The sequence below is a fragment of the Callospermophilus lateralis genome, chromosome 2 (assembly GCF_048772815.1).
Source record: "Callospermophilus lateralis isolate mCalLat2 chromosome 2, mCalLat2.hap1, whole genome shotgun sequence".
Lineage (NCBI taxonomy): Eukaryota > Metazoa > Chordata > Mammalia > Rodentia > Sciuridae > Callospermophilus > Callospermophilus lateralis.
In genome coordinates, this window is record NC_135306.1 from 61,638,542 (window position 1) to 61,660,717 (window position 22,176).

At 35.1% G+C, this 22,176-nt stretch overlaps 1 protein-coding gene across 2 annotated transcripts in view; it reads right to left on the reverse strand.

Moving 5' to 3' along the window:
- Window positions 1-21,694, reverse strand: part of Il33 (interleukin 33) — a 45,620-nt gene extending 23,926 nt beyond the window's left edge. The window contains exon 1 of one of the 2 annotated variants that reach the window (XM_076843431.2): window positions 21,626-21,694. The gene's annotated coding sequence lies outside the window, so the exon portion shown is untranslated. The remainder of the gene's footprint in view (window positions 1-21,625) is intronic. The other variant, XM_076843430.2, reaches the window with a different exon arrangement.
- Between the last annotated feature and the right edge of the window lie 482 nt (window positions 21,695-22,176).

Below are 22,176 nucleotides of genomic sequence, written 5' to 3' on the forward strand. Positions count from 1 at the left end.
TGAGGAACTGATTATGGTGGTTCCTGCCTGCAATCCCACCTACTTGGGAGACTGAGGCAGGAGGGTTGCAAAATTGAGGCCAGCTTGGACAAATTAGCAAGAAAGATCTTGTCTCAAAAAAAAAGAAAAAAGAAAAAAAAAAGAGAAAGAAATAGTGGCTCAGAGAGATTGTCTTGCAAAAGACTATATATATAATAAGAAGCAAAGCTAGAATCTAATATCAAGTTCATCTGGCTCTTTCTTTTAGCTTATGGGGAGGATTGGTAGAATGGGTTGAATTCCTAGGTCTTAAATTTCATTCATCATTTTGTTGAGTTTTCATGCCCTTGCATGTCTTTAAGTTGAATAGCACTTGACATTTATAAACCAATTCTGTGCTTTTCCATGTTTTTTCTGGATGCAATATTATCCAGTCATTTTTATACATTGACACTATGTGCCCCATCAAACTTTATCACCTTATCTCTCCCTTCATAACCTCTACCTTTCAGATGACTAGATTGATTGACCATTCTTCAGTTCCTCATGTGCTTTCATACCTCCATACCTACTGTTCTTGCTAGTGGTGCTTCTTATTATTTGTCTGGGAAGCTTCAACCTAACTCTTGGAGCCTAGTTCAAATATTTCCCTAAAAACCCAAAATGAAATAGACTTTATTGCTTACTGTCTTACTTGCTTACCATAGTCAACTCTGTGTATGTATGTCTGCTCCACTGGACTGCCACCTTCTTGGGAACCAGGGTTGTGCCTCAGTAATATTTATTTTTCTAGAAGTTTCCCATAGAAGGCACTTGGTAAGTCATTCTGTAATTTGGATCAGTCCTTAAAAAATCTCTATAAGTAAGGCAGGCATCACCTACTAAAAATATGTGGGGACTTTGTTCAAATTCCCAAGATCTACAGAGGAATCTACAGAGAAGTGGAGCTGGAACTTTGTGTTGAGCTGAAAGAAATTGACACTACTGTTATTTTTTAAATATTTATTTTTTAGTTGTAGTTGGATACAATACTTTTATTTGATTTATTTATTTTTATTTGGTGCTGAGGATCGAACCCAGGGCCTCGCATGTGCTAGGCGAGTGCTCTACCGCTGAGCCACAACCTCATTCCTGACACTACTATTTTTGAAGTACAGAAATGATGGTTTTATAGGGCTCAGTCTACCAGAACCCAGGTCTTCTTGTTCTTGGATCAATACTCTTTCAGAAGCCTTAAAAGAAGCTGACTTTCTGGCTGGCTTGTGGCTTTTTCAATACACATTGTTTTATTTTCCACTCCATTCCCATCCTCCTCTCCATGTCTTACACATTTGGAAGCCCAGCTTGTGTAGCAGATCAAGTCCTTAGTGATTTTTTAAAAAACAGAAGTAGGATGGCCTCCTTTCCTAAGCTTAGTAAACCTGGGTCTTTTCCTTCCCCTCAGATCCCTTCAGCTTTTGAACTCCGAGTTTCCCCATCTTAAAAAATAACTCAGCTAGAATTGCAAGCCACCAGATATTCTCATAGGAAAACTTCCAGGAAAATGAGTAGTTTATAGTCAAAATTTATAAAGCAAAGAAGAATTCTAGGCACTATGATAAAAGCCCATAGCAGAAACCAACTGTAAAGTCTTCATGTATTAGAATAATCAGAAATGACATAAAAATGACTGATTTTAATATGTATAGATAGTGTTGTAAAAAAGATTGACAAGACAAACAGGGTCCTAGAAATTAAAAAAAAAAATGATATCGAAACTCAACAGAGAATCAGAGACTCTGGAACAGGAGCCCCCTGTGTTTCTCCTTTGCTAGCAAAGCAATAAAACTTTTTCCTTTTTCTCAAAACCGTGTCCTCATTGGTTTTGCATTGGGGACAAGGACCAAGCTTTTGGTAACAAATTGGTGATAACAAAGGGACCCAAGAGCAGCTCCTGCTCTGGTTTTTTAGGGGTAGGTCTGGTACCCTGAGAAAACTGCCTCCCATGCTGAGGATGCAAGTGGCTGGTAAGCTTGTTGAGTCAACTGCTGAAGAATTAGGAGATGGGGGTGAGTTTACCTTGGGCTAAACCAGAGGAACTGTTCATGTGAATAAAGGGAAGGACCTAGCTAACCATCCCAGCAACTGCCAAAGCTCCTTTTGCTTCAGGGAATTCCCACCCTCTCTTCCTTAACTGTACAGATGGTCCATCAATCACTCTATTTTAAGAAAAAGGAAACTGAACACAGTCAATTTGTGACACAGTTGTCCATGTGCATGATCCCTGCCCTATGTATGTGTTATAGTCACCTGCCAACTGCAACCATAGACTTCTGTATTGCTTTGATGCTAAAAACCCTTAACTGTACATGCTCCACCTGATAGAGGACAAGGACTTAAGGCTACTTCCCCCAACTTTGCCTGTGTCCACAAGGAAGCATTTTGGAGATGTTACTGCCCATTTCCTTAGAAATGAAATATAAAAATTTACAGTGGGGAAGTGTAACAGTGGTAATGCATAGAGTGCTGCTTAACAATAACAACAACAATAAAATAAAAATATTTTGTTTAGATACTGGAGATACAGCAGTGAACAAAGCAAAATATTTATGCCTTGAATATAGCCCTTGCTGCTCTTTACTGTGACTTATTTTTCAAATGGACATGTTTCGTTCTCTTCCTCTCTCCCTCCCCTTTCCTAATCTCCCTCCCTAATCTGGGAGGGGGCAGGAATACCTTTTTTCCCCACCCTATGTAGAGTTATTTGCACACACATACCACAGGAATGAAGGAATTCAGACTTTCCAGATGACACCAGGAGATCTTAAAAAAAAAAAATACCATCTCTCAAATTAACAAGTGAATTATAACTCCAGACAGAGAACACGTGGACTTTAATCTTTGAATCACTTCTTTAAGAGGTCCCTGTTCCCCCTGATGAGCAGAATCACAGATTTTGGGACAGGAGCTCCCTGTGTCTCTCCTTTGCTAGCAAAGAAATAAGTTACTTCTTTTTCCTTTTAAAAACCCAAACCCAAACCCAAACCAAAAAAAAAAAAAAAAAAAAAAGCCCCAAACCTCAATGAAGCAGCAGATTTAACATGGGTGAAGAGAGTTGGTTAATGGAAAATACATTTGAAGATTTTTTTAAAATACAATCCAGATACATGTAGAGATGGAAAATATGAAAAATGAGATAGGAGAATTTGGAGGATAAGAATGAGACAGTCTAATGTATATCTACTTTGTAATCATAGAAGGAAATGATAGAATAGAGAAGGAACTATATTTGAAGATATAATGACTGAGAGCTTTCCAGAATTTTAGAAAGATCCCACTCTTCAGATATAAGAATACCAGTGAATTCTAAGCAGGAAAAAGAGAGGAGGGAAAAGGAAAAGGAAAGGATAGGTCTACATTTTGATACATTAATTAGGAAACTGAAGAACATTAAAGAAAAAAGAGAAGGTTGTAATTTCAATCACTAAGAATAATGAATTAGGTGGAGGCAGGAGTATCGCAAGTTCAAAGTCAGCCTCAGCAATGGGGAGGCACTAAACAACTCAGTGAGACCCTGTCTCTAAATAAAATATAAAATAGGGCTGGGGGCCCATGCAGGACTACTGGGTACCCAAGTGGGCACCATCAACACCCACACAGAGCTTTCAGCCACCCACCTGAGCAGAAATGACTGACACCAATTCCATGTGGACCCCCATCTACCAACGTGGGGCTCCCCCGGTCTCTGCATTCTTGGGAATCTGCAGAAGTGGAAATACTATGCCCAGTAGCCTGCCTGCACCCGAGAACTTCACACAGGCTCTGAAGTCAGCCAACAGCCACACACTGTTCGAGCTCATCTCCAATGCCACTGCTCAGTTCCCCACAAACAAGAAGACAGCCCACTGCTGAAAGCACACACCTCCATCTTGGGTCACCTTCATCACCATCTTCAGTGGGGGACAACTTCCAGTTTTGGAACTTCGGCTAGCCAGGTACCTAGTTTCTAACCCCACCCCCCACCCCCAGCAGCTGCTGCCCCTGCATAGTGACACCCTAGTTAACCTCACCCCCCTGAGGGCAGAGACACCAGCTAACAACAGACAACCTCACCTATTGGATGAGAAGGGAAGCAGGAAAGACAGGAATTGCCAACCAAAACAATCCTGTTTCTTCCTTCAAGATTTTTTTTTTCTTTTTTTCCCCCCTCTCCTGCTCTATTCTCCCACGCTTGCATCCCCAACATATGTGAAACCAAGTACTTTGCATGAATTAGTATTTTGAGGACTGGGATGTCTGAATAGTATATTAAAGTTGTGTTGTATATTCCTTGTTTTTCTTTTATCCCACCAATTTCTACAATTTTAATATATTTTATATATATGTGTGTGTGTTTGTTTTATGCACTCTACTATCTTCTCACTTACTTGTCTACCCAAAATTAATTCCTCTCCCTTCTCCTGCTACTAATTTTCCTCTTTACATTTCTTCTTCACACTTCCTAAGATATACCAACTCAATATCCTCACTCCCTACCTCCTCAGCATATCATCCTACTTCTCACCCCTGGTTCTTTGTCCACCATCAGAAACTGTAAACCCTTTTACAAACCTACTAAGTATATTGTAGATAATAATTGAATTCACCATTTCTGCACATTGTGAACAAACTGTAAACATCTTAATAGCAAATGTTTGTTTTTAGGGTGTATACAGTTTATATTGGGATCTGATAACATTGTCTGTAACCTCAAAGGAGAGGTATTGGATCCCTATAGGGGCACTATAAGCTTATTGGGTAAAAACATTAATGCCTTGGATCCGCAGAGCTATAAGGGAAGATACACAAGCAATATGAAAATACAAGGGAAGAAAGTGCCTCAAACAAATCAAGATACCACATTATTGGAATCTATGGCCAGCACAGCAGAAGAAACTACAGAGAAGGAGTTCTAGGTGCACATGATTAAGATGTTCTCTAAATTAGAGGGTAATATAAGATAGAAAATACAGACAGCAAATGATCATTTCAACAAAGAACTACATAAACAAATACTGGAAGCAAAAGATTATTTCAATAGTGAGACAGAAGTTCTTAAAAAAAAACAAACAGAAATCCTTAAAATGAAAGAAAAGGTAAATCAAATTAAAAGTTCAATTGAAAGCCTCACCAATAGATTAGACCACTTAGAAGTCAGGACCTCAGATAATGAAGACAAAATATGTAATCTTGAAAAGAATGTAGACAACACAGTGAAAATGATAAGAAACCACGAGTAGAGCATTCAAGAAATATGGGATGGCAAAAAATGACCAAATTTATTGAGTTATTGCAATAGAGGAGGGAACAGAGTTCCAAATCAAAGGAATGAGCAATATATTCAATGAAATAATATCAGAAAAAATTCCAAACATGAAAAATCAATTGGAAAAAACAAATTCAAAAGGCTTATAGGATGCCAAATATACAAAATCACAACAGATCCACAGAGGCAAATCATAATGAACATGACTAACATAGAGAATAGGGGGAGAATTTTAAAAGCCACAAGAGAAAGCAATCAGATTATATATAGTAGGAAAACAATTAGATTCTGTGCAGACTTTTCAACCCAGACTCTGAAAGCTAGAAGATCCTGGAACAACATATACCAAGCTCTGAAAGAAAATGGATGCCAATCAAGAATCTTATATCCAGCAAAATTAAGCTTTATATTTGATGATGAAATAAAAAACCTTCCATGATAAACAAAAGTTAAAAGAATTTACAACTAGAAAACCTGCATTACAGAACATCCTTGGCAAAATATTCCATGAAGAGGAATTGAAAATTAGCAATGTAAATCAGCAAAGGAAGGTATTACACTAAAGGAAAAACTAATCAAAGGAGAAACCTAGTCAAGTACTAAAACTAAACAAAAGTGGCTGGGAATACAAATCTTGTCTCAATAATAACCCTGAATGTTGATAGCCTAAACACACCAAAAAGACATAGACTAGAAGGTTGGATTAAAAAAAAAAAAAAAGACCCAACAATATGCTGTCTCCAAAAGACTCATCTAATAGGAAAAAATAATCCACAGACTGAAGGTGAAAGGTTGGAAAAAATCATACCACTCACATGGACTGTGAAAGCAAGCAGTGCTTTCCATCCTCATATCAAATAAAGTAGACTTCAAGCCAAAGTTAATCAAAAGCGATTAAGAAGGATATTTCATACTATTTAAGGGAACCATTCATCAACAAGACATAACAATAGTAAATTTATATGTTCCATATAAATTTATATGTTCCATATAAATTTACATCTACATTCATCAAACAAACTCTTCTCAGGTTCAAGAGGCAAATAGACCACAATACAATAATTCTGGGTGACTTTAACACACCTCTTTCACCACTGGATAGATTGTATGAAAAAAAACTGAACAGAAACTATGCAACTGAATAATATAATCAATAACTTAGATTAACTAACATAAATAAAATATTTCATCCTTCAATGAGAGAAAACACTTTCTTCTCAGCAGCACATGGATCCTTCTCTAAAACAGACCATATATTATGCCACAAAGCAAATCTTAGCAAATGTAAAAAAAATAAAGGTACTATCCTGCATTCATAATGGCATGAAATTAGAAATTAATGATAAAATAAAAATAAAAGCCACTCCAACACCTGAAGACTAAATAATATGCTACCGAATCGAACAATTGGTTGTAAAAGACATCAAGGAGGAAATTAAAAAATTCTTAGAGGTGAATGAGAACAAGGATACAATGTATCAAAATCTCTGGGACCCTATGGGCAATACTATGAGCAAAGTTCATTGCACAGAAGTCATTCCTTAAAAGAAGAAAAAGTTAACAAAATAAATGACCTTCATTACATATGAAAGCCCTAGAAAAAGAAGAACAAATCAACACCAAAAGCAGTAGAAGACAGGAAATAATTAAAATCAGAGCTGAAATCAATGAAATTAAAACAAAAGAAACAGTTGAAAAATTGACAAAACAAAAAGTTGATTCTTTGAAAAAAAATGAAAGTAGAAAACCCTTCGCCGTGCTAATGAAGAGAAGGAGAGAAAAAACTTAAATTGCTAACATACATGATGAAAAAGGAAATATACAGTAGACACTATAGAAATACAGAAGATGATTAGAAATTATTTTGAAAACTTGTACTCCAATAAATTGGAAAATATCAAAGGCATTAACAAATTTGTAGAGTCATATGATTTCCCCAAATCGAATCAGGATGATATACACAATTTAAACAGATCAATTTCAAGTGATGAAATAGCAGATTCCATCAGAAGCCTACCAATCAAGAAAAGACCAGGACTGAATGTATACACAGCTAAGTTCTACAAGACCTTCAAAGAAAAACTAATACCAATGCTCTGCAATTTATTTCAGGAAATCGAAAAAGAGAGAGCACTTCCAAACTCATTCTGTGAGGCCAATATCACCCTGATTCCAAAACCAGACAAAGACACATCAAAGAAAGAACACTTCCGATCAATATCTCTAATGAACATAGATGCAAAAATTCTCAATTCAATTCTGGCAAATAAAATACAAAAACATCAAAAAGAGAGTGCACCACGATCAAGTGTGGTTCATCCCAAGGATGCAAGGTTGGTTGAACATATGGAAATCAAAAAATGTAATTCATCACATCAATAGACTTAAAAATAAGAACCATATGATCATTTCAATAGATGCAAAAAAAAATTCGATAAAATACAGCACCGCTTCATGTTCAAAACACTAGAAAAACTAGGGATAACCTGGACATATCTCAACATTATAAAAGCTATCTATGCTAAGCCCCAGACCAACATCATTCTAAATGGAGAAAATGAAAGCATTCCCTCTAAAAACTGGAACAAGTCAGGGATGCCCTCTTTCACCACTTCTATTTAACATAGTTCTTGAAACAATGGCCACAGCAATTAGACAGACGAAAGAAATTAAAGGGATACAGAAGAAAAAGAAGAACTCAAATTAGCACTGTTTGCCAACAATGTGATTCTATACCTAGAAGACCCAAAAAATTCCACCAGAAAACTTCTAGAACTAATAAATGAATTCGGTGAAGCAGCAGGATACAAAATCAACACCCATAAATCAAAGGTATTTCTGTATATCAGTGACAAATCCTCTGAAGGAGAAACTAGGAAAACCATCTCTTTTACAATAGCCTCAACAAAAACCCAAAATACTTGGGAATCAACCTAATGAAATAGGTGAAACACCTTTACAATGAAAACTACAGAATGCTAACAAAAGAAATTAAAGAAGAATTTAGAAGATGGGAAGATCTACCTTGTTCTTGGGTAGGCAGAATTAATATTGTCAAAATGACCATACTACCAGAAGCATATATGGTCTGTTTTAGAGAAGGATCCATGTGCTGCTGAGAAGAAAGTGTTTTCTCTCATTGAAGGATGAAATATTTTATATATGTATATATTTAATGCAATTCCAATCAAAATCCCAATGACATTCCTCATAGAAATAGAAAAATCAGTTGTGTAATTCATTTGGAAATATTAGAGACCCTGAATAGCTAAAGCAATCCTTGGTAAGAAGAGTGAAGCAGGTGGCATCACTATACCAGAACTTAAACTATACCACAGAGCAATAGTAACAAAAAGGTCTTGGTAGTGGCACCAAAATAGACTGGTAGACCAATGGTACAGAATAGAGGACTCAGAGACTAATCCACATAATTACAGTTATCTTATACTAGCCAAATGCACCAAAAACACACACTGGAGAAGAGATAGCTTCTTTAACAAATGGAGCTGGGAAAACTGGAAATCCATGTGCAACAAAATAAAATTAAACCCCTATCTCTCACCATGCATAAAACTCAACTTAAAGCAGATCAAGGACCTAGGAATTAAACCAGAGACCCTGTACCTAATATAAAAAAAAAGTAGGCCCAAATCTCTATTATATTAGATTAGGCCCCTACGTCCTGAATAAGACTCTTAAAGTGCAAGCATTAAAATCAAGAATTAATAAATGGGATGGATTCAAACTAAAAAGCTGCTTCTCAGCAAAAGAAAAAATCAATGAGGTGAATAGAAAGCCTATAGCTTGGGAGCAAATATTTATCACTTGCACATCAGATACAGGACTAATCTCTAGGGTATATAAAGAACTCAAAAAGCTAAAAACCAATAAATAAATAAATAACCCAATCAATAAATGGGCCAAGGAACTGAACAGACACTTCTCAGAAGGTGATATACAATTAATCAACAATTATGAAAAAATGTTCAATATCTCTAGCAATTAGAGAAATGAAAATCAAAACTACTCTAAGATTTCATCTTATTCCAGTCAGAATGACAGTATTAAGAATATAGACAACAATAAATGTTGGTGAGGATGTGGGGAAAAAGGCACAATCATACACTGCTGGTGGGGCTGCAAATTGGTGCAGCCAATATGGAAAGCAGTATGGAGATTTCTTGTAAAACTGGGAATGGAACCACCATTTGACCCAGCTATCCCACTCTTCAGTCTCTACCCAAAGTACTTAAGAATAGCATACTGCAGGGACATAGCTACATCAATGTTTATTGCAGCACAATTCACAATGACTAAACTGTGGAACCAATCTAGATGTCCTTCAGTTGATTCCATACCTAGAAGACCCAAAAATTGGATAAAGAAAATGAGGTACATATACACAATGGAATATTACTCAGCAATGAAAGAGAATAAAATTATGGCATTTGCAGGTAAATGGATGGAGTTGGAGAATATATGCTAAGTGAAATTAGCCAATTTCCAAAAAATAAATGTCGAATGTTTTCTCTGATATAAGGAGTCTGATTCATAGTGGAGTTGGGAGGGGGAGCATGGGAAGACTAAATGAAATCTAGATAGAAACACGGGGAGGGAGGGAAAGGGAGGGGGAAGGGGGTAAAAAAGATGGTAGAATCAGATGCACATCATTACCCTAAGTACATGAATGAAGACGAATGGTGTGAATATACTTTGTATACACCTAGAGATATGAAAAATTGTGCTCTCTATGTGTAATATGAATTGTAATTCATTCTGCTGCCACATATAACAAATTAGAATAAAAAATTTAAAAAATGATTAATGTTTGAGGATGTAGATGTGTTAGACCTCATTCAACGATTATACAATGTATGCATGTATCAAATAACAATTACAAAAAGAATAATGAATTAGTCTATTGAGATGAGTAAAAACAATTTTGATAGTACTATGAATGCATGCATGCAGTCTTACAGTAATCCCAGAACCTGTGAAATTAACTACAGATATTTGCAGAACCAATGAAGCATCTCTGTGGTCCATTGAGCACTATTAAAAACTGCAGCGACCTGATGTGGTGGTACACACCTGTAATCCCAGCGACTCAGGAGACTGAGCCAGGAGGATCTCAAGTTCAAATCCAGCCTCAGCAATGGTGAGGCCCTAGGCAACTCACTGAGATCCTGTCTCTAAATAAAATACAAAATAGGGCTGGGGATGTGGCTCAGTGGTTGAGTGTCCATAAGTTCAATCCGTGGTACCCCCCTCAAACAAATACACATCACACACACACACACACACACACACACAAATGAAAAACTGCAGAGATGGCCTCAAACTTCTTATTTTACAGATGAGGAAAGTGATGCTCAGAGCTAGTGAGTGGGTACTTGGGGGAGCCAGGACCAGATCTTGGGTCTTCCAACTCACAAAGCACTAGTGTGACTGCTAGTTTTCTCTACCCTGCTGTTGTTTCTTTAAAACATTAAACAGCAACATAGAAAAAATGTGAGGAAAAGTAGTTTCAGTTTATCTGAGAACTTTTTGGTGCTGTCCTCATGTTTCATGTGTAAAACTTAATAACTCTTTTAATACATTGTTAGTGCAATGTCTCCTCTCTAGAAGAGAAACTGTACACTTTTTTGGATGGAGATAATGGGATACAGCCTTGATTTGTTTCCTTTTAGTTAGTAAGAAAGCATAAGGCTTGAGTAAGAAAGAGTTTTTGAAAATGTGACTCAAACTGAGTCACAGAAAATATTTTGACACAGCATTCTGTAGAAGGTGGCAGAGGAAGAAAAGGTAGGGGAAATCTTACCACATACAAAGGCTTTGCTAAGAAATTCACAGGGGAAAAGCAAGTGCCAAGTCACACTGTGTGGGTACACCTGAGTCACTAGGTTATAAATCAGTTCATAAAACTAGGGATAAATCTGATTTGTTTTGCTTTATTTCAGTGCTTTAGACTTTTATATGATTTTCTTTCTAAAAAAGTTCATACCCTAGACCTGCAATGGAAGGGTACAGAATGCTAATATATCAAATTCTGTCACTTCTGTTTATTCATGAAAAGATAGTATTGTGTTTATATGCATGTATGTATGAAAAATTATTTCTGGATCTTGCCTAATTACCCACAGATATGTCTGTCTGTCTGTCTATCTATCTATCTATCTATATTTTTGCAGTACCAGGGATTGAATCCACTCTGCCATTAAGTTACATCTCCAGCCATTTTTATTTTTTATTTTGAGACAAGATCTCCTTAAGTTGCCAGGCTGGCCTCAAACTTCTGATCATCCTGCGCCTTAGCCTCCAGAGTCTCTGAGATTATGGGCAAGAGCTACTACACTTCATTCTGCAATATGTCTATTTAAATTTATTCACTTGTAGAGCAGCAGGCTGATTGAGTATGCATATTTTTCAAACATAAAGAAAAAGAAATTTGTGTTGTATATCACGGATATATATATTTAGAGTCAGTGAAAGTTGTTCCTTACTTTCATTCCTGGTACACAGAGATTCCAATAAATACTTGAAATATATCCTGTGAGCCAGTGAATTCATTTGAAGCCAACAATAGAAAATAACAAGGAATAACAAGAAGAGTTTCTGAAAGAACAAGGCAGGTATTAATGGAAATGAGAGAAGAAGGATTCTATTCTCTACAGTTAAGAAGGAAGCTTAAAGTACCAGTTGCAATGGCACAACTTTGCATTGGTAGAAGATAAATATACCAACTCTATTTATATATATATATATATATATATTTTTAAAAAATTGTAAGTTTTCTCTTCAATAATGGAGAACAACTGTTGTTTAGCAAAGCATTTGCTAGTTACGTTGTAAAGACTAAAGACAGGTTTCAAAAGTGCACTAAACATTTTATTCTCAGGCTCCTGGCCCCCAACCAGAAGATAAAAATTGAACAAACACACAAAAAACTAACCAGCTAAACTAACCAGTCAGTCAACCAATCAGCCTTTAGCATTTGGGTATCAAATGTACAAACCCTTTATGGTCTGGTTTATGAAATGCTTGTGATAAATTAAACAAAGCAAGTAATTGTCTAATTATATGCTTTTTGAACAATGTAATAATATAAAAAATTCATTAAGGTAAATTATCATTAGTTCATAATGATTCAACAGTAACCTAGTTCAATTTTTTTTAAGTACATTCTATTCAAAAGTCTATAAAAACTCTGTTTTTGATAGGAAGTTGAAAGGTGAAACCTTTTATTTATTTATTTTTTAACTGTAGTAGAATATTTTTAAAAGTATCCCAGTATTCCAGACCATTTTCTTCTGAAACAGAAAAATAATATAATGGTTTCTTTTATTAATGTTTTCTTTTTTATTAATGTTTTCTTCCCTAATTAATTTCGCCCTGCAATTGGAACACAACAAAGGAGTCCCTCAGCTCCAAAATTATAATCCTATAGAAGATCCTTTTTTCTAGTTAGTTAAGTCTGGAAAAACATACAGGTTGTCCCAGACTAACAGATGTATTTCTGGGTTAGGTAAAGAAAATACAACGGCCAGGGATGTGGCTCAGTGATAGATTGCTTGCCTAGCATGTGCGAGACCCCGCGTTCCATCTCAGCACCACAAAGCAAACAACTTCAATAACAACAACAACAAAATCCAGAAAATTCATGCTCCTATCAAAATCCTATGAGAATGAAAAAGCTATCAAGTATTGGCAAGGATTGGGATATATGAAATTCTTATACAACAGAAAGGCATAAAAATGTTCACCAAAAGAAATGCAGTGGGGGGGCTGGGGTTATGGCTCGCACGTGAGAGGCCCTGGGTTCCATTCTAAGTACCATATAAATAAATCAAATAGAGATATTGTGTTCAATTACAACTAAAAAATAAATATTAAAAAAATGCAATGGAATATTTCTAGCAGTTGTAGTCCTCTATCTTTACTTAGGAAATAACCCAAATTGTGATATATACATTTACAGGTATAAGATTTAAAAGCTACGGTTATGTGAAACCACACATATGTATCTCAGAAATATAATGTTGAGCAAAAGAGGCAGGATACCAAAGGGTGTATAATGTATGAACTCATTTATGCGTAGTTCAAAACCTATGGGCAAATGTAATGCCATGCATTGCCTAAGAATGGAAATATGTTCTGAGAAATGAATCATTAGGTGATTTCCTCAATGTGGGAACATCCTAGAGTGTACTTACACAAACCAAGGAGGCTACAACATCACTAGGGATATTATCTTATGGGACCACTGTTTATATGTGATCCATCATTGATTGAAATGTGGTTATGCAGTGTGTGACTATGTAATGTAGGAAAGCATAATAATGGTTATCCTTAAGATAGAGAGTAGTTATTAGAAGGGGGCATGAGGAGGCTTCTGGGGTTCTGTACTCTTCTAATTTCTTCATATGATGACATTGTATGTCCAATTTGTGATAATTCATTAAGCTACACAATTTGTGCAATTTTGTTTAATTTTCTATGTCTATATTCTATGTCAGTAAACTTTGCAGTTTTTTTAAGTTAAGAGAAAGAGAGACTATCAGTGAATTCTAAAATATATTGATTCAAGTGTGGTGGTCAATGAGATTCATTGACAGAATTAAATAAGAAGAATTACACTGAATCTTTAAAGAGTTAAATAATTTAAAACTACTTTTAAAAATAATTAAAGGAGTTTCAACATCTGTGTTTGGAAATGGTCAGACATGAAATAAACACATTCCTTTTTCCTTAGCACTAAATACATACTTCTGATATGCTTGATTAAAGGCTGTTTTCTGCTTTAGTCTTAAAAACACCTCAAATATCCCCTTTGATCTCATTAATTTTCAGTTTTTCTGGACAAAAAACAGCCTTTAGTTCACTTCCTCAGTACTGGTAATTGAACCCAGGAGAGTGATTTATCACTGATGTACATCCCCTGCCCTTTTTATGTTTTATTTTGAGACAGGGTCTCACTAAGTTGCCAAGGATGGCCTCGAACTTGTGACAATCCAGCTGATTCAGCCTCCCACATAGCATGGATCTAAGAGTAACTTTAAAAAGAGTTCAACTGTGCTCTTCAAGGGTGGGCAAGAAGTCTTTGAAAAATAAAAAAAAAGTTGGAATTCTGCAGGAGTTAGATGGTGCTGAGAGTATTAATTAATGTTGTTTTTGAGTATTAATGTTGTTTTTGAGCTATAAATTACTCTTTTCTTTCCCCAAAGAAGAAATATAGATATGTGAAACACATGCAATTCATAGAAATTTTATTTCTACTTACCAACAAAGGGTGTAATAGTAGACATGTGACCTAGATCTGGTCAATGAGACAGAAGGGGAGGTCAGCCTGGGACTTTTGGGAAATGTTTTCTTCTTGAAATAAGAGGCATGTGAGGATTAAGTGCTTTTTGGCCCTTGGGAGAACATAATGCTTATGATCCCTGAGGATGGCAGAGCAAAAAGGATGGGAAAAGCCTGGGTCCTTAATGATGTTCTTGATTCTTTATGTCAACTCTAGGACAGCACCCCCTCTGAACTTTTTGTTAAGTAAGCAACAAGTGATATTATGTTTGTGTGTGTATGTGTGTGTGTGTGTGTGTGTGTGTGTGTGTATTGAAACCAGGGGTGATCTACCACTGAGTTACACCCCAGTCCTTTTTATATTTTATTTTATTTACTTTATTTTTAAATTGACAAACTTGGTAGTTTTAGTGTTTGTGAAAAACAAGTTGTTCTTTATTTTGTTCTCCTCAAAATTTAATTCTTTCCAACAGCCATCACACATTTCTGACAATAAACAAAGAGGGTGAATCTTCAGTTCTGGTTTCTGAGGTACACAAGATAGGAATTGACCTTCTAATTCTCTAAAAATGAGCCTAAATAAGATTTTAGTCTGTTGAGAGTTATGAGCTTGTACAAAAACATTACTTGTGTCTCCCATGAACACAAGTAATGTTTCCATGAACACAAGCAATACACACCCAATAAAAATCTACTCCAAGAGAAGTGATAATTCCCAGAATATCCATGAACACAAGTAATGTTTCCATGAACACAAGCAATACACACCCAATAAAAATCTACTCCAAGAGAAGTGATAATTCCCAAAATATTAAGTGAAAGCCAAAGCCATTATCACATAGCCTAACTTTTTCTACTGAAGTCTTTTCTCTATTGAGGTGTTATTAAAAGAGAAACAAAACAGCAGTTTTCTTTGACTTACTTAGGACTCCTAGACTTTGTTCTTTCTCTAACAACAGTGTCCTTCACTAATAGGGAGCTGCCTTTTTATATTTTATTTTGAGACAAGGTCTCCCTAAGTTGCTGAGGTTGGCTTTGAACTTGCCATCCTCCTACCTCAGACTCCCAAATTGCTGGGATTAGAGGGATGTGCCACTATGTCTGGGAAATAAGTAAAAATTATCATTATGTTTTTAAATTATGTTCAATTTAGTGTTTCACTACTGTAGCTAAAAGCTTATCAAGTGATGCAAATTCTTTTCATTTTTTTGTTTAAGTGTAATCTACACTGACATTTTCTAAAACTTAAAATGAAATGGCAAAAAACTAATATACTCTGGAGGTTGACTTAATAATATACTTAAATAAATATGAAGTTTTACACATTGTAATATTTAAATAATGTTATATTTAAAAAAATTTTTAAAAAATGAATATCCAAATTGATGTATTAAAATCAATAAAAGAATATTATATATGAGCATGATATATCAAAAAATAGAAAAGATTAGCTGAAAATCTTTTTTGTCAGAACAAGATTTTGAAAACTACTTAAGGTAGTAGTAAATAGTTAAAAAAATGCAGATTGCCAATAATAATGCTGTTGTTACTATTTTTACTATTAGTTTACAGACTGCTAATGTAACAGTGTTATTGTTATTTTATTATAAAACAGTAAAACACCTGTTGGACTTGTTTATCAAAAATATTTGTATATAAATTTAGTTATAAAATGATTATGAATATCATATAGTTATAAATCATGCATTAAGTAATTTGGATGAACAAATAGTGACAAAATGAAATGACTTGTAAAGGCTGAAAATCAAACTTCATAAAATCATAAAGGAAGAGAGGGAATGATAAATATTATTGACTCTAGGAGGAAAGAAAGGATGCCACTAGGTAATGGCACAGAGGGGACTTCAAATGTGTTAGTAATATTCTATTTATCATGCTAGATGCTAAAGTGTTAGTAATACTCTATTTACTATGCTAGATGTTAGATACACAGGTATTTGTTTTATTGTTTTTCTTCAGAACTTTCATTTATATTTACATTATGTATATTATCTTTAGTGTATGAAAATATTTCATAATTAAAAGCTTTTAAAAAAGAAAATTAAACTGCAGCTAACATTATATTCATAAAGTAAACTGTTAAGTAGGCTTCCCTATCCTCCACTAACTAAGATAGCTACCAACTAAGAAAACCAATATCAATACTTTCAGAACTAAAGAGAACAATTTGTTACCTGAAAGCAATGTTTAATTGAAAAAAAAAAAAAAAAAACCTTGAGGTAGGTTTTGCTTTGTTTTGTTTTGTTGCAGTACTAAAAATTGAACTCAGAGGCACACTACTGCTGAGCTACATTATTTTCTTTAAATTTTAAGACAGGGTCTCAAGAAATTGCCCAGGCTGGCTTCAAACTTGCCATTCTCCTACCTTATACACGCAAGTAGCTGGGATTATAGGCATGTGCTGCCATACCTGACTATGAAGTGGTTCTAAAAGAACAAATGAACCAGCATAAAGAGGCTTCCATGTGTCAAACTGTCACGGTTTGACTCAAAAGATTAAAAAGAGTTATATCTAATTAAATGATTTAGCTACGACAGTAACAAACTCGTAAGTCCATACTGTTATTCAAAGTAGAACAGAACTTAAAATTGTTTTATGATCAAAGTATTGTTTTGAGTTACCTTTAGCAGTTAATTTTAAGTATATTTTTATGACATGGAAGCCTTTTCTTTTGCAAATGCTATAGTTACTGCTATCATCTTCTACAAGATTTTTCTTAGAAGAAAAATATGCTTATTGAATGGTTTCAGAAACACTGATGTATTAGAACAGTTTGTTAAAAATTCTGTAAAGCTTTGTATATTTCACAATACCTCACTGCCACACCTTTACAAGTTAGCTGGTATTCAGCTGGTAGGCTCCATGGGCTAGGTTAGATGTATGACTGTTCCTTTGTTGTTTTTGTTAATGCAATACCAGCTGTTAAATGTTTTAAACATCACACATGGATAGACCATGGAATTCTTTCACAACTAAATGGGTATACACTAATACACAGCTTTGTGTATTAGATAACTTTTATTTGGTTATTATAAGACATTAATAATAAAGAGTATATAGGCTTTAGTGGAAAGCCTCTATATTGTTTCAGTGCACAGAGAGTTCCTGGCCATTAACTTGAATAAACTAAGACTCAATCCATATCTTGTATATTTCATCCCCATTTAATTTAATCAGAGCTGCATTGTGCAATGGTCATAAAAATACAACTTGAAGATCTAAAAACTTGACCGTCACGCTATGGATAATGGGCTGCTCTAGCTTTTTGCCAAATTGGTATCTTCATCATCTTTTTGTAGAATTGTTCGTAGGCTTAGTTTTGGTTACCCAGCGGCTGAGCTTGAAGTGAAAACTACTAAAATGAAAAGACTCTGTTGATCACCTCTTTTAAAGAGAAAACTAAAAACTTTTTTCTAACTGTTACATCACAATGCAAATGACTTTAATACTACTAAATTTCGGTCTCTCATGGACTAGACAGTACTGAGAAGTCCTGCTTGATATAATGAAGGTAATAATAATTAGGTAGCCAGGGGCTGGGGTTGTGGCTCAGTGGCAGAGCGCTTGCCTAACATGTGTAAGGCAATGAGATCTATTCTCAGCACTGCGTATATAAAGGTCCATTGACAACTAAAAAAAAAAAATTAAAAATTAGCCAGATATAAGCATTACCTATCATAAACTAGGCATAGTACCCTCTAAACTGTAGAACAGTTTATACTCCTGTATGTATTATTAGCATCAATTTTTTTATTTTTAAATTTTTATTTATTTTTAAATATTCATTTTTTAGTTGTATACAATACCTTTATTTTGTTTATTTATTTTTATGTGGTGCTGAGGATTGAACCCAGGGCCTCACACATGCTAGGCGAGCGCTCTACCGCTGAGCCACAACCCCAGCCCCCAATTTATTTTATTAAGGGACACCACATAATAGCAATTATGATTAGGCTTTCACAAAACACACTCTTGAATAAGTAAAGAAAAAATTGCATTCTCTTTAATAAGACATTATTCTATATATCCATTCAGATATGAATTATTTTTCTTTTTTTTAAACTTTGTTTATTCATTTTTATGTGGTGCTGAGGATCAAACCCAGTGCCTCACATGTGCGAGGCAATCACTCTGCCACTAAGCCACAACCCCAGCCCCTGAATCATTTGTCTTATGGAATAAAAATTAGGAAGCTAAAGATTGTCATGAAATTACATCAGAAGGAATGTAACTTTTCCTATGGTTGAGTCTTTATAAAAAGACTAGCATAGTCTTATTGCTCAAGAAAACCTAATACTAGTATTAATAATTTACCAATATGAAGCAGTTATACTGACTATTGATTATGTGTTATTGAATAGGATTGCTAAAGAATATAGATAAGCAGTACATAATGTATGTGTAGCCAGGCCTGGGGGTACACACCTGTAATCCCAGTGACTCAGGAGACTGAGGCAGGTTCAGGGACAGCCTTGTCTACTTAATGATACCCTGTCTCAAAATTTTAAAAAATATAAAAGGCTGGGAATATAACTCAGTAGTAGAGCACCCTTAGGGTTCACTCCTCAGTACTGCAAACACACATGCGCGCGCACACACACACACACACACACACACACACACAAATACAACACCAGGAAGGAGAAATTTTGGAAATAATAAATTCAGGTTTAAGAAAGTTCATGTTTGGGTATAATAAACTCCTAAATGACAACAAGAGGAGAAAAGCTTGTAATTTCATCTTTAAGAAAACAATTTGCTTAAGTAGTATTTCTTAAACAACTGACACTGTTAAGCCAGAAGGCTAAGAAGTTAGAATGCTTGAGATTTGAACATAGCAGACACAAAACTATGAATTTCTGTTGAACTTTTAAAGAAAATATTGAGACTTTGTTAAGAATTCTGTGGGAAATAACGAGAAAAACATTCTTATGATTACTTTTTAGTGCATTCTCATATGTACCACATTGGTGGGGAAATTTTTCACAATCCTTCTTTACTTGTGAGGTATTGCAAATAGAGGCCAAATTAGATATATTTAAAATTCAAATTAGCTTATTTAAAAGTAAAGCTCCAAGAACAAAAAAAAAGAAGAAAAAGAAGGAGGAGGAGGAGGAGGAGGAGGAGGAGGAGGAGGAGGAGGAGGAGGAGGAGGCAGAGAAAAAGAAAAAAGTAAAGCACCAAGCTAAGTTTGTGGGTGGACCCTTCCTGATTCATAGCAACAGGAATGGCAAAGGAAGTTACATAAGAGAATGGTGGCTCACAGTGACCCTTTTCCTCAGATAACAGTGAACACATCCCTGAAAAAAATAAGTGGAAGGTTTTAACATTTTCTCACTATTATTTTTTGCTTTTGAAAATGGTAGAAATTCTGAGTCAAGAAATGGCTTTCCAATATGTATTAGAGACACACTAAATGAAGTAGTTTAAAATTGTTCTTATTTCTTAGTTCTTCTTCCTGTAATGAGACTTCTTCCTAAATTTTAATCTTTGACTTGGAATTGACTAATTTTATCATCTTGTACAATCTTTTCAAATCTCACTTTCTTAATTTCATAAATGGATAAGGTAATATTTATTTCACAGAGGTGCTATGAAGATTAAAAGGGATAATGTGGGATAAGTGGTCAGTGATTGATATTACCTTTCACCACCCCTTCTAACTTGCAGTACCCATGACAACACTTCTCTTGGGTAGGGTTTTGTTTTTGTTGCTTTTTTTTTTTTTTAAACATTTCATCCCAAAATGGAAAAACAAAAATAAATCAAACAGATAAAAAACTTGGGCTCAGGAAAGTTAAATCATACAACTAGTCAATGACAGATAATGGATCTGAGGCCTGTCGGACCCTAAAAATCTGCTTGTACTATTATGTTGTATCCCACTCTTCATTTAAAACATAAACAAAACAAAACAAAATCTTCATATGCATAGCATAATTTAGCAATAATACCAAAAGCAACGTATGCCAGGAGTCTGCTGCTAGAGGAAACTGACTCAAATTTCTGGCTCCCACTTTATCCTCTCTTAATGATAAGGTTATGGCCTCTTTGCACTCAATGGTAGTGCTTTCCCAGCATGCTAGAGGCATAGGTTCTGTTCCTGAGCACTGAAAAACAAATTTCTTTTGTATTCAGATGTCAGCTCCAGAGAATCTGGAGGGAAAACAGAGGTTAGAGTTTTATCATAATTTCCTGATGGCTTTGAACCAAGAATCTTTTTGTATTTATGACAACATTAAACTTTCCTTTCATTATTTAAGGAGTTAAGTTTTTGGCTTTAATATTTCTAAATATCCCTTCTACAAATTGGAATATAAAGAAGGGAAATTTTGGCACTCTTGATTTCCACATGTTTGCCAAAATTTCAAGTTGTTGAATAAATGATACATTAATTTTGATTTTGGCAGTCATACTCACATAAAAAAAAAACTCTTGATATCAGATTTACTGGCATAAATATTCCCAGATATATACTTTTTTCCTTTCGTAATGCCATATTTCCCTATAATAATTTAATTCTTTGACAAAGCTGAACTTTTCACAATTGAAAATCATGCATCTTCCAAGAAGTTAGTTGCAAGCTGTTTCTATAACCCTTGATCAGAAGTGGCAGCTCCCATTTCTCATCTCTTTCCTGACTTTCAGCCTGGACTATTTCATCCCCTAAGTGAAAGTTTGCCTCAAAATTCTTTCCTCTATAAATGCAAAGGGGGAAAAAGTTACATTCTGGCTATGGATATTATAAGCTAAACAGTGATGACAAAGAGATAAACATTTAGGTTGCTGAGAAATTCTATAAAGACTAATCTTTTTAGGTAATTTATTAGTAATTTTACAGATAATCCAGAAGAAAGCAAAATGGAATTATAAGTTAATAGCAATTGTTATCAACTTTTACTTCTATTAGCAATAATAATAACAACAAATCAACCTAATAATTACTTTGCCAAAATAAACAACAGTTCTTCCATGGCTTCTAAGATCTTTCTTTGCAAAACCTGGATAAAATTCTCCCACAATTTGGGTTTCAGTCTTACCTTGTGATTTTGTTTTGATTTCTCCCCTGAACTGCTGCAGTCTTTTCTCTACTCTTCAGAGAGCCTGCAAACTCTTTTTATTACCCAATGTTTGGCAGAGAACCAAATGGCCTTAGAAGGAACATCTGGGGATGAGATTTTAGCCAGTCTTTAATCACATTTAGAGAGTCAATAAAGTTACAATACTGACAGCATCTTAGATTCACTTCCCGGCTCCATCTGACTCGACACCCCATTTCTGAAAGCAGCCACCTTTATCTTGGGACACCTTTGTCGTCATCTTTAGTTGGGGCAAACTAAACTAGCTTGGAACACTGTAAGGATGGCCTTAGGCCTTAGCCTAAGCAACTCCATTTTAAGACTCCATCTTAAAATAAACCTGTAGTTTCACCAGGCAAGCCATAGAGCCCTCTGATATGTCAATCAGGCATAGCCTGATAAAACAAGTCACTTTCCACAACCATGACAAGAGTCTGGGTGAAGTGACATGCCATTTTTCATAACCCTGATAAGAGCCAAAAGGGTATCAAGGCAGAAACCACCAGACCATA